This window comes from Miniopterus natalensis, chromosome 9 (genome assembly GCF_054644295.1).
Source record: "Miniopterus natalensis isolate mMinNat1 chromosome 9, mMinNat1.hap1, whole genome shotgun sequence".
Lineage (NCBI taxonomy): Eukaryota > Metazoa > Chordata > Mammalia > Chiroptera > Miniopteridae > Miniopterus > Miniopterus natalensis.
The window spans coordinates 54288630-54301133 of record NC_142089.1 but is presented as its reverse complement, the minus strand read 5'-3'; positions in this window follow the sequence as shown (position 1 = coordinate 54301133).

Sequence of the window (12504 nt, the reverse complement as noted above, 5' to 3'; positions counted from 1 at the left end):
TTTTTTTGAAACTGTATCTCTTCCTCTTTTTAAAAAGTCCCCCCCCCCCCCGAGAGTTAACTGCTATTCCTAAATTGGTATGATTAATTTCTATTATGTTTTTGTACTTTTACTGATTATATATATCTATAAATGATACTATTTTATATTTTTAAGCTACATAAACGATATCATATAGATGTACCCTTTTGCAATTAGGACTAATGTCTAATTCTTTTGTTTGTTGTGTCTGTTGATTCCCATTGTATCTGTTTCCTTTTTGGTCTTGTAGCTTTTTATTTTATTTTATTATTTTTTTAAATTTGTCTTTATTGTTGAAAGTATTATAGATGTCCCCCCTTTTTCTCCCATTGACCCCTTTGGTCTTGTAGCTTTTTAAAAAAATCAACTCACTTTTAGTGACTTTATAAAATGTTTCTGTCATAGATCCTAAATTTATCACTGGTCAGTGACCAGTTTTTATATGAATTTCTTTCTGGGCTTGGAAGTTCCAAGTTCAGTCAGATGTTGTCAAGTTGAAACCCTAATCAGCAGGAGCACAGGTCACGATTATAAATTCTCTTGGAGACCAATTTTTTATTTTCTCTTTTCAAGCTCATGCCATGACAGAGAAGCTTTTGTGCTGGGGGGTGAATTTTATCCAGTTTACCCTTCCACTGAGCCTACAGAACTACTCAGGTTTTAATTTATATATGTGGGTAAAGGCATAAGGAGGGACTCATAGTTTTAATTTCTGCTTGCACCAAGGGTCCAAAGTCTTATCTCTGGTTACCACATGAGTTTAAAAGTTCAACCATCTTCTTCATCCAAACTCCTCCTCACTTAAGACAGGGTCATATTGTGTGCTTTTGCCTCTGATGTTCAGTTCCCTTTTAATTTCTGCCACCTAAGTATTTCCCTGTCTTTTTTTTAAAAGCTCAAATATGCATTAAAAATATTTATTTTTTTGCACCCAGCATTACTAGTTTGTAGTGGAAAAGTTCTCATGTTATGTAGTCTGCCTGTATTAGTTAGGGATTGATTGTGCTCAGCTCAAGTAACAGAAACCTGAGTATAGTGACTTACCCAAATTGGGATTTATTTTTCTCACCTATTAAAAAGTTTAGAGGTAAGCAGACTTCTGTGTTTCTATTTTCCTATTCTTATCATGTAGCTTTTATTCTCATATCTCAAGATGGTTTCTGTACTTCTAGGCATCATATATATTTTCACAGCAGAAAAAGCCCAAAAGGTAAAAGGCAAAAGATATTTACCACCTGAGCCTGCTTTCTTTCTTTCTTTTTTTTTAAATTTTATTTTTGTTTAAAATATTAGAGATGTCCCTTTTTCTCTGCAATGACCCATTCCCCCCCATTCCTTCCCCTTCCCCAGTCTCTCTCTCTTTTTTTTAATCAAGAAAATCACTCTTCTATAAGCTCCAAAGAGCAACTTTTATTTACATCTCATTGGCCAGACCTGGGTTATTTGTTTCCTTGTAAATGCAATAGAGTTTGATAAATGCAATGTGCCCTGTTAAAAAACACTCGTATTTTTCAACAAGACACATTGTCATCCTTAACAAAATGAGGGTACTGTTAGCAAGGACGAAGGGGAGAGTAGTTGTAGTATAACTAATTATCAATATCTGCCATGCAGGAAATGAAAGTCTCCTGTGCTCTTTCTACTATCCTGCAACTTCCTTTCAGTTTTTAGACTGATAAACAGAGCTGACAACATAAGTTGCAGGGCTCCAAATGAAAGCATGGAGCCCCTTGTTGAAGAAGCAGGAGAAAAGTTCTGTGGACAGGTACTAAAAAAACCCTACACTTTTTCCTTACTTTTGTGTTCTCTCAACTTTTATAGTGTGTTATTTTTTTGTTTGTTTGTTTAAATTTTTTCTTTTTCTTTATTGATTTCAGAGAGAGGAAGAGAGAGGGAGAGAGAGAGAAACATCGATGATGAGAGGGGCATTGATCGGCTGCCTCCTGCACGCTCTTGGCTGGGGATTGAGCCAGCAACCAGCCGGGGCATGTGCCCTGACCGGGAATCGAACTGCAATCTCCTGGGTCATAGGTCAATGCTTAACCGCTGAGCCACGTCGGCAGGGCTATCGTGTTTTTCATTTGCTACTCAATGTCATTCAAAGCAACTTAATTTTAAATTTCAATTATTAGCTTGAGTTTTACCATACATCTTCATACTTTACAATGCTAGTTTTAAAATGCAAATATTAGAGCATTTGATATGTATTCATAATCATTGAAATTATTCAATTTATATTGTATAGTGTGAACATGTATCTGTATTTAGTTCTTGCCAAAATAGTGGAAATGCTGCACAAGCCCAACTCAATTTTTAAAATTTCATTTTTTGATATATGTACATTCTACCAATATTTCCTATCTTTGGCTCACTGATGAGTAAGGAAGATTGAAGGAAGAGAACTACGGTTTGCCCTTTCCTTCTGTCATCGTCGTAAGTATAAGCGGCTGGCAGCTTCCATGCCTCTCATCGGCGTGCTGGAATTCTTTATTCACGAGGTATTGTGAACACTATTTGAGTGGGGCAGCAAGGACCAGCAGTGAGCACACATATCTGAAAGTGCGATACGGAAAGGTCTCCAAGATATATTAATAAAAAATGCAAGGTGCAGAACACTGTGCAGGTTCTTTTATATAAATAGAAAAGGAATGTATTTGCTATGTGTGTGTGTGTGTGTGTGTGTGTGTGTGTGTATATATATATATGTACAGTACATTATATATGCATAACTTTGACAGAAAAAGAATTTTTAGAAACTACAGGGGTGATCTTTGAGGAAAAGGTTGAGTAGAGTGAGGAGAGGGAAGAGTTGGAGGATTTCCCTTTTTATTTTGTATCTGTTTTTACTGCTTGAATCTTCAATCTGTATTCAAACAGCATAGAAATGGTTGAAAGAGGAAGCCACCAGCAGCCCATGCACCACCACCCAGAAATAGCCAGTGTCAATATTTGGCGAGGAGTAGAAAGTGATACAGAAAGAAAGAGAAAAATCAGAAAAAGGAAGTTACAAAAGGTATTAGATTAAATTTACTTGGCGTTAACAAAAACAAAAAGCTGGAGTGAAAAATGAATAGCTAAACGTCATATTATTACAAGAGGTATTAGGTCCTAAAAGATCCCTCTTGGAGTCATTGGAGTCATTCTGGGTGAGCCCCTCCCCCCGTTTTTCCTAAACTACCTGTTTCAATCTTAGACTTTATCTATTAACTTCTTTTTTTTTTAATGTTATTTTTTCCTTTATTTTTAATTTTAATTTTTTAAAATTTTATTATTGTTTAAAATATTATATCTATTAACTTCTTATATTAAAGATGAGATAATGACAACTCATTTTTTTACCTTTTCTTTGTCTCCTTATGAACTTATATTGCTTTTATTATTTTTAATATTTAAAATGAAAAATTTTTCAGTAGGGAGTTCCACAGAGTCAGCGTTAATGCCCATTGTTACTGGAGAATGTAGGAAAGCAAGCCCTCTCATACACTGTTGGGGGAAGTACACATCGATAAATACATTTGAGGTGGTAATTTGCATATTTACAAAAATTTTAAGTATATGTTTTTCAGCCCAGCAATTCTACTTGTACAAAGATAATTATACAAAGATATTTTTTGTAACACGAATTTTAATACTAAAAAGCTGGAAATAACTTGTGTTTAATTGGTAAAGAAAGGGTTTTATGACTTATAGTGCATTCATAATGTAGAATACTATACAATTGTTAAAATAATTATGGAGACAAATATGTACTAAAATGGAAAAAGTTTTCTAAATTATATTAAGAGGAAATAAAAAGCAAAAGTCATGTAACATACCTATAGTAGGATTCCGTTTATTTATTTTAAAGGAATATGTAGGTATACCTATTGGTACACCCACCTTGGTACAGAATAGTACATGCAGAGGAGACGGAGAGGGGAAGGGGACTGGGAGGGAGAAGAGGAACTCTCACATGTATACTTAGAAACCGCTTTTCTGTTTTACACAAGGACTGTACACACTGTATGAAAGAGAGAGGGAGGGAAAAAAGAAAACAACTTCATTGTCTTCTCAAATGTTTATTATGTAAGAATAAGGAATCTAATCAGTTGTGTCTAGTATTTCATGTTTAAGGATTACTATAATGATTATATTTTTATTTCATTTCTAATAAAAAACAACCAGGTTTTGACACAATTCACATTGCTTGCCGTAGATATATTTACCAACAATCTAAAACTTCCCCTCACCTCAAGAGGACATAATTTCTTTCTTATTATGCTTAGAGCCTTGGAATAAGTTAGTTCACCATACCTTTCAATCCTGCGTAAAAGTGCTGGGCTACTGGCAATATTATTCTTTTTCAAAGTTTTCTAAAATTATCTTGCCTTTTATGCCCATGTTTTCACTGGGAGTACTGACTCCAATATAAAATAAAGCTTGATTATAATTTTATTTAAAAAAATGTTTTTATTGGTTTTTTTTAGAGGGAGAGGAAGGTAGAGGGAGAGAAAGAGAAAGAGAAAGAGAGAGAGAAACATCAATGTGAGAAACATCACCAGGCTGCGTCCTGCACGCCCCCTGCTGGGGATCGAGCCCGAAACCCTGGCATGTGCCCTGACCCGGAATCGAGCCAGCGACATCTCGGAGTGTGGAACGATGCTCAGCCAACTGAGCCACACTGGCCAGGGCTATAATTTTATTTTATATTTTAGATAGTCATATTACTTTGTGACTTGGGATGAAGTCTAAAAGGAAGAGTAAAATAATAGGTTACCTACGTTGTTGTAATTTAGGTTAATATAACTTATACTAGCAATAAGTTTTCTGTATTGAAAGGTACATATCAGTTTTTCACTGATGCTTTGAAGATGGGAATAAGGAGACAATATCACCAAATGAGGCGGTGTAAGTTTACACTCTCAAGTTCCCAAGGAAAATGGCAAAAGGACCCACTTGTGTGTTACTTCCAATTAGATCAACAGTCAAATACCTATTATGAGCAATCCGTATGGTAAACTCAGTGGAGGACATCAACCAATATAAGACCGTCCCTTCTGTTAAAGGACAGGCACATATCAGATATTGACAATGCTTACTTCATATGTATTATCTCATGTAAATTATAAATTGATCTAAAGTGCTTCATAGATCTAAACACAATTTATAATTTACACAAGCCAATATATAGCTCTCCTAAACTCCCAACTAAATTTAGGATTCCCTTCTAAAGTGCTTCAAAGATCTAAACACAATTTATAATTTTATTAATTTATATAATGAGTAGTTTAATAACTTACTCCCCACTAGTCGATGAACTCCAAGAGAACAGGGATCATATCTGCTTTTCAAATTCCAAGTGCTTAGCACATAGCAGGCACTAAATACTTATTTTGAACAAATAAATGAGTGAGAAGGTATGTGGAAGCATTTAGTACATGCCTGATATAAACAATACTTAAGTTGATTTTGCTTTTTATTTTAAACATTTACATAAGATACTGCTCTTTCATTTAATGGAATATTAGTTTTTTAAAAATGTATTTTAAATCTTTTGAATTGCTACAGTCATTCCACTAGATGTCAGGCTAACCTAAAAAATTAATTGCTATGAAATTAAAGTACTCTATGATTCCAGTGTTCAGTTAAGCTGCTAGGTGATTTCCTTATTTTTAATTTAATGGAGAAAGATAATGTTTTTAGATACCTTTGAAATTAAGATTGTGGGCGCTCCATGATTGTATATTGAGTACTGAAGATATAATTCTCTTGTGCTGTAGGAGATAATAGAGATTTTGGGTTCTTGGTCAAAGAACTGGACTCTATCAGTAATAAAATATTTATGAAATATAATAAGATAATAGCTGCTAATAATTTATTTAGCACTAACTACATGCTAGACATTTTGTTAAATGCTTAAAGGTTTTATTTGATTTAATCTCAATTGATTAATATGTTAGGGCAGTAACTAAAAGTATCTCAATTAATAAAATAATCCTGTGAGATCAACAGTGTTATTAACCTCATTTCAAAAAGTGGAGTTTAAAGAGGTTAAATAGCTTGTATTAAAAACTCTAAAAGAAATAGCATAATGTATCATAATTATTTATACAAATATATAAAAAATATTTTATTAATGAGGGACTTGTCAACATTCACTGCCACTTGGAACTCAGGATTTTGTTTATGTGTCAGCTAAGTCAGTGATGTTTAGTAGAAGAGATTAGGATGATGGTGGAAAGAGCATAGATTTGGAATTAGGCAGACCTTAGTTTGCATCTCAGTATCACCATTTACTAGCTTTAGTCTGATTAGGGGCAAGTGAGCCTCAGTTCCCTTATTAAGTAGAGATGTAATAAAATTCCTGCCTTACAGTGCTGAAGTAAAGGTTAAATGGGAAAACATATGGAAAGTGCCTACTACAGTGACATGTATGTAATAAGTTATAGTTCAATAAATCATAGTTTTTATTATTTTTGATATAAATGTCTCAATCTAAGAAAAACATATTAACTTTGTGGATACTATGGATAAAAAAAACAAATATGCTTTTCTCTAAGGGATCTACCTATAAGTACATGCATATTTTTTTATTTTACTAAATACAACCAAATTGCTTTCAGCAGAAAGTCACTTTTTTTTCTTCCATTTTCATCAAAATTTGATATTATTGGGTGGAAATAGTATCTTTTAAATATATATATATATATATATATATATATATATATATATATATATATTTTATTTTAGAGGGAGAGGAAAGGAGAGGGGGAGAGAGAGAGAGAGAGAGAGAGAAACATCAGTGTGAGAAACACCAATCAGCTGCCTCCTGCAGGCCCCCTCCTGGGGACTGAGCCTGCAACCTTGGTACATGCCCTGGCCTGGAATCGAACAGGCGACCTTTTGGTGCATGGGGTGATGCTCAACCAACTGCGCCACACCTGCCAGGACTAGTATCTTCTTTTTTAAAAATCTGCTTTTCTCAGGCTACTTTCAAGATTAAAAATCTTCTGTTAATGTGATTAGCTTTTTAATATTTCTTTTCTGTACATTGGCTGTTCGTGTTCTTTGCCCATTTTTTTGTTGAGTCGTTGATGTTCCCCCCCCTCACTTTTATTGAGTCTGAAAATATCTGCTTCCTATTTGTCATAAGTTTATAATGTCCTTAATTTCCCCCCCATTAAGCTATCTTGAATTCATATGTAATCAAAATTCAAAGAATTGAAATCATAATATTGAGTATTTAAATGCATGAATGTGATGACTTTCTTCATTTAGTTCAATCTTTTAAAATGTTCTTTAGTAATATTTATAGTTTTCTGCATTTTTGGTTAGATTTTTTTCTTAAGTATTTTATAGTTTTATTCCTGTTGTGAATGAGTATTTTCAAAATTACTATTTCTAATTTATGTGCTTATAAATAGGTACATTATTGAATTGCGTACATTGAATTTCATGTTGATGTTGTTTTGCTTACATCTCTCAGGATTTTCTATGAAGATGATGATTGTGTTCAAGTAATGACAGTTTTATCACTTTATATCACTCATATTTATTCATTGTTGAGTCTTTTTCTATTGGTTAGGGCCTCCTGCGTAGTATTGGCTAGTATCAGTGCTAGCAGGTGTCTTGGTGCATTCCTGACTTTAATGGAAAGACTTCTAATTTTTCCTATATATTATGACACTTGGTATAGAATTGTCTAGGTACTCCTTAAAGTCCTGTTTAAATCCCAGTTCTCCACGTGTTTCTTTAAAAAAAACAACAACCATGACTAAGTACTTGAATACATCAAATGACTTTCCTGCATCTGCTGAGATACTCATTTTTCTCCTTTAATACGGTGAATTGCATTAATAGAGTTTCTTTTTTGTTATTATTATTATTAGTTCTAGGTTTTTATTATTATTAATTTGTTTATTTCATTTGAAACTCAGGTGTAGAATTCAATTAATAATTCTCCTTAGTTGATGGTACACTATCATCACTGGTCCAGGGCTTCTCTGTTGTACCATTTTACTTATTTTTAATTTCACTATCCACAACCTGTTTCCATTTCTCATACCCTCAAAGGCTTTTACTTTAATGTATTTGTTATGTATCTTGGTAAAATAAAATGTTATTTTTTGTATGTATCTATGTTTTAATTTATATAAATGATGTCTTACATATCTTACTTTGTTTCAATCTTTTTTACTCAGCACTACATGTTTAAGGTCTGTTTTAAAGTTCGAGAAGACTGAAATCATATCAAACATTTTTTTCAGACATTCACACCACGGAATACTATGCGGCTGTGAAAAAGAAGGATCCCTTACCCTATGAGACAGCATGGTGGGATGTGTAGAGTATTATGCTGAGTGAAATAAGTCAGTCAGAGAAAGACAAGTATCACATGATCTTACTTATATGTGGAATCTAATGAACAAAATAGATTCAAGGACATAGAAGCATGGAACAGACTGACGAATCTCCAAGGGAAGGCAGGGATGGGTGGGTGGGTGGGTGGGTGGGGAGAGATTAACCTAAGAACTTATATGCATATACGCATAACCCATGGGCACAGACAATAGTGTGGGGAAGGCCTGGGGGGAGGAGTGCAAGGTGGAGGGGATCAATCGGGGGGGAGAGGGGGACATTTTTAATACTTTCAACAATAAAGACAAATTTTTTAAAGAGATATTAGGTAGTTTTAAAAGCTATAAGAGAATTTTGTAAAGAAACATATTACGGTGACTGAGTTGCAGCTTAAGACTCTGTTGACAGAGATAGGTGAAGCAATATTGAAACAGATCTGAAAATGAATCAGCCATGAAAAATCAGGTAGAGGAAACAGAAATTTCAAAGGAAAAATGACTTCTGGCCTTGAATGCAGGCAGGCTGGGCGGATCAGTATTCCTCTCTATGTAGGAATGCAGGAAGAGTGGCAGGCTGCTACAGCAGGGTAGGGAGGGACTGCACTTCTCAAGCATGAAATAAGTTTTTACCTGCATTTGAATGACTCTGGCCTTGATTATCCTGGAAACTAATTTGAAGGACAAAAGTAAATCCTGGGCAGGTGTAAACACATCATCGAAGGAGATGGGATTGGAGGAATACATTAGGCGGGAGTAAATTCATATAAAATTTGAATTGACCTAAATAGAGGCTGAAGGCTAGCTGGGAGTTTAATAAAGAGGAAATGCTAATTCAAAGTTTGTTATTGCAGTAGCAGTGAGAATATAGTTCAAAATACTTTTTTTTCTCATTAGATGGGATGACTCAGCATTCCTGTCTAGAGGCATGTATTATCTTCCTATGGCTTAAACCTATGAAGTAAGGTTGTTACTGGTGCTTTTTTGTGGTCCTTTTGTCAGCTCTAAGATTGATTCATTACAGCTGATACTCTGGAGAAGACAGATTTCATGCTTTCATTTAACAAATATTTATTGGGCAATGTGATAGGCATTGGTGATACGATGATAGGAGATTGTCTCCTGCCCTCAAGAGGGAGGTAAATAGAAGTAAATGGTCAATGAAAATACGGAGAGTTGTGTTACCCCAGTGGTAAGAATGAGGTGATGTTGCTAGTGTAGGTTAGATATTAATAAAGGAAGGGAACAAAGGTAATCAGATTATTAAGCATAATAAACTTGGAGGGGAATCAGATAATACGCTTGGTTCACTAGGAAATTACAGCTTCACACACTCCCCAGGACATCCTCCCCATTTAGGACCTAATTCCCCAAAGTGGGCAGGAAAGATCATTACTGGGGGAGGAATAAAAACAGCAGGGGGAATGCCTCTGCTGGGCCCATGCCCAGTAGAAGCCAAGATGGCACAGGGGGAGGTGCTTTCGCTTTGAGGCATGCACAGTAGGAATTAAGATGGCAACATAGAGGCCTGCCAGTCTAGCCTGGGAAAAGGATCGGATAGGATATGGGACACAGAACCCCAGAAGATCTAGATTGGTTAGGGGTGGACCCATCAGAGGCTGGGAAAGGTTGGGAAGTTGATTGGTTAGTTTGAAAGGGCACCTGGTCCTTCCAAGCCCCAGATAATATAACCCAAGCTTAACAAAGTGTTTTCTCTCTCTCTCTCTCTGTCAGTAACACTGTGCTCGCCCTGTTCCCTCAGGCATTTTTTTCTCCATAGCAGTCATATCACCCTAGCAGCTACCTGGGGCCCACGGCAGACCACCACACAGCCAGCCAGGCTGCAGCCAGGAACACATACTAAGCTAGCCAGTTGAGGACAGAGAAATGGACTGAATCCATGGCACAAAATGTCTGGACACTGGCCCTATTTCTGGGCCTGATGAAGACAAAGCTGAACTTTTTCCATGGTGAGACAGATGGAGATGGGACACTGGGAACCCAGGGGAAGTCCTTTTATTTTGCTTCTACAATGAATCTTACCATAAAACCTCAACTTCCCATGCATGAGTCCCCCAAAATACTTTTCTAATGACCCCATGAAAGGACTCCATTTCCACTGGCAACTTTGTGGAAGGAGTTTAACCCTGTCAGAGGGGGACTGGAGGAGTTAAGGACTGTTTCCCAGAGAAGTTCTGTTCTAAGAACTGAAGGATGACCATGAATCATCCACGTGACTATAGGACTTGGAAGTGGAGGGGCAAGGGGCTCTCCAGGAAATGAAATGCACCTCACAGCCTAGGAATGAGGGATCCTGTGATATAGTGAGAGAGGGTGGCTTAGTGGGCATGATCTGTGCATTTGTACAAAATCCTGTGCTTAGAAGTTCCCTGTACTTCATGTAATACTTTGCTGTTGCTATCTTGAAAATCTTATTAATTTTTGAATATGGAGTCTCAGTTGAACAGGGGATACACAATTATAATCATTCTTTTATTTTTCTGAATCTTACTAATTCACAATTAGCTACTGGATGCAGTTCTGGAAGTAGATCTAAACCAACGCTAGACCTGGAAGGGGAGAGCTCACTGCTGAGATCCACCTGAGCATAACTATTGCACTAGGGCATCTGGGAGGGTCATCATAACCAGGCTGGTAGGCTTTGCTAGAGCTGTGGGGTGGGTGGGTGGGAAGGACACAGGGAAAGTCCAGCTGTTGTGTATTATTTCTGTTGCCAACAGAGAATTTCATGCTTTGATTCCCCTTTCAGTAAAAGTCCAGGTGTCCTACACTGACCCCTTTCCTATGTTTTCTTCGCACTCACCTGTACATTCATAGCCATTAGCACTGGCTGAGTAGGTGCCAAACCACTTAAAGGCACTAAAGTGCTCACAGACCTTCTGCTTCAACAGCACTATGTCCAAATGCCCTTCTTTCCCAAAGAGCAATCAGAGTGACTCAGACCCACCCAGTAACTAGGGGCCTCTGCTTATTTACTCTTTCCTTGCTTCTGTACTGCTTCCAATTTAAACCAAAGACCTTTTTTGTCAAACCTGCTAATTATACCAAGTTCATTTTGGCAGGTCAAACAGTCTGTTCTATTTTTAAAGACTGTTAAAATTGACCCCAGGTCTTGGTTGATATGGCTTTGGTTTTGGTTTACTTCCAGACCTGGAAATAATTCCCAACAAGGCTACAATGGAAGGATGCCCCTGGTGGATGCTGGTCTTCATGCCTTCCGGTCCCTCAAGGAACTCAACCATGGTGGTAAAACTCTGTGCAAAGTGGGAAAACCACCAGTTGGAAAAACAAGGTAACCATATGCTTGTAAACTTGGACTCATAAGTCCACCTACTCCATGAATGAAAATTCTTTCGGCACCATAGTAGGCCCATGGTTACATGCTCTGTGTTTCATTTTGTTTGCATCTTTAGGGTCTCTGGCAGGCCTGGCCATGGCCCACTGTGTGAACCTGCTCTTCCCAATCTACTTTCTCTCTTTAATTGATTTCATTTATTACTATGGTTGTGACTCTCAGACTATGACTCAGTGATAATTAAAAATTTTTTAAATTTTAGTTTCCTTTATTTGAAATATATATGATTATATTGAACTGAAATAAGGGAAACTATGGTTTGACAGATGGTAACTGATTTTTTTGCTAGTATCCTCTGTGTTGGTGTATTGGGGTAAACATGACCATATTTATATTGTATATAGTAGTATATAATTGGAAACTTTGGGTGAATGCAATAACATCAATCTACACTTAAAACATCCAAGACCAAATTCATTTTTACTCTAATGTAGTTTATTTGCTCTCTTATACTGGTATTTGACTATTCACGTAGACAATTTTAACTCTTTCATGAAATTTGAAGTATTTTTCTAGACAGTTTTTGTATCAAATAATAAACAACCTGGTATCAATATAAAAAAAGGGTTTTATTCATCACTTTTTCTGATAAACAAAACAATGAGTAAATAAACTTATTAAACTTTAGCTTGATTTACAAATTTTCAAATATCACTGGGTGTTTATACTTAAATTATCCATTCTAGAACTCCTAAAATGATTTTTATGAATTCATGATCACATAGATTGGTTTTCAAATTCAGAAATATCTTTCACTCTTGTTGTGGATGTGTT